We start from the raw sequence: 1,274 nt of genomic DNA, 5'->3' as shown, positions 1-1,274 counted from the left end.
CTATGGTGCCATTGCTCCCAACACCTTTGAGCTAAGGCACCATGTTATCTCTTTCATTCAACAAGACATTTTCCATGGGAGAAAGAATGAGGATGCACAGGGGCATATCGTTATGTTCAAATAAAAGATGGGCACTGTAAGATTCATTAATCTCTTATTAGACACTTCTAATAACTATATAATTTTAGTTTAGACATAAACTAATCTAGATCTTATGCATGCATAACAAATTAAATAAAATAAAAGAACTTAGTCATTCTTACAATGAGGGCCGAAATAGTTTATACTAATTGGTCATAGAATTATAAATCACAACTACTTGTATTTATAATAAACAATTCATTCTTTATTGTAATTGTTTCATAAACAATAAATAAACCTTAAGTAATAAAACAATTTAATTACTTAGTACAAATCTTATTTAATCGAATTACAATAAGATACGTATTATTACTCACGAAATCATTTGTTTAATTTTAAGGAATTAATTAACTTGTATCGTCATACAATTAATTAATTAATCAATTAATAATGTTTTCCTAGAGGTATGACTTTAAGGGATCAACTGATCACCACCGTCATACGACAGTAATGTCAAACTCTAGTCAGTCAATCATTACTGATTAATGTAGATCAGTTGACAATAAAATATTACTTTCCCTTTAGCATTCTTAATATGAGATTTAAACATGTGATCGCATTATTGTCGAGGACACATACTCCAATAGGCACAATCAAGCATAATGGTATCACCGAAGAGCAAATTCTTCTCATGCTCTTCCCTTTCTCCTTGAAGTACAATGCAAGGAAGTGGTTGAATTCACGTGAACCTAGTACATTCAGAACTTGGGCTAGCCTCTTTAAGGCTTTCATCAACAAATTCTACCCACCCTCAAAAACCGCAAGGATAAGGCATGAAATTCAAACCTTCAAACAAAAAGACCTTGAGACCCTAAGTGAAGCTTGGGAGCGATTTCGGGACCTTCTTACCTCTTGTCCACACCATGGTATCCCCAAATGGCCTGGATGACCACCCAAACATACTTCCAAACACTTGAGCTGAGATTTAGGGACATGATTGTGGCGGCTTCCGGCTGAAACTTCGATGCTATGAATAGTGCGGTTATTAGGGAGATGATTCAAAACATTTTCGAGATGGAAAATAGTTATGGTACAAGAGATAGTGAGGGAAAAGGTGAAGGGCCTACTAGACTTGAGTTGAAAAAAAGCTCAAGTTTGATGAATTATCAAAGAAATTTGACAACTTGGGATTG

At 34.4% G+C, this 1,274-nt stretch overlaps 1 non-coding gene across 1 annotated transcript; it reads right to left on the bottom strand.

Moving 5' to 3' along the window:
* Positions 1 to 904: 904 nt before the first annotated feature.
* On the bottom strand, positions 905 to 1,011 carry LOC141650107 (small nucleolar RNA R71). The gene has a single exon (XR_012546165.1). It is a non-coding gene; the product is annotated as a small nucleolar RNA R71 (small nucleolar RNA).
* Between the last annotated feature and the right edge of the window lie 263 nt (positions 1,012 to 1,274).

The sequence above is a fragment of the Silene latifolia genome, chromosome 3 (genome assembly GCF_048544455.1).
Source record: "Silene latifolia isolate original U9 population chromosome 3, ASM4854445v1, whole genome shotgun sequence".
Lineage (NCBI taxonomy): Eukaryota > Viridiplantae > Streptophyta > Magnoliopsida > Caryophyllales > Caryophyllaceae > Silene > Silene latifolia.
The sequence above is the reverse complement of the archived record's forward strand: the minus strand, read 5'-3'. Positions and strand labels throughout refer to the sequence as shown.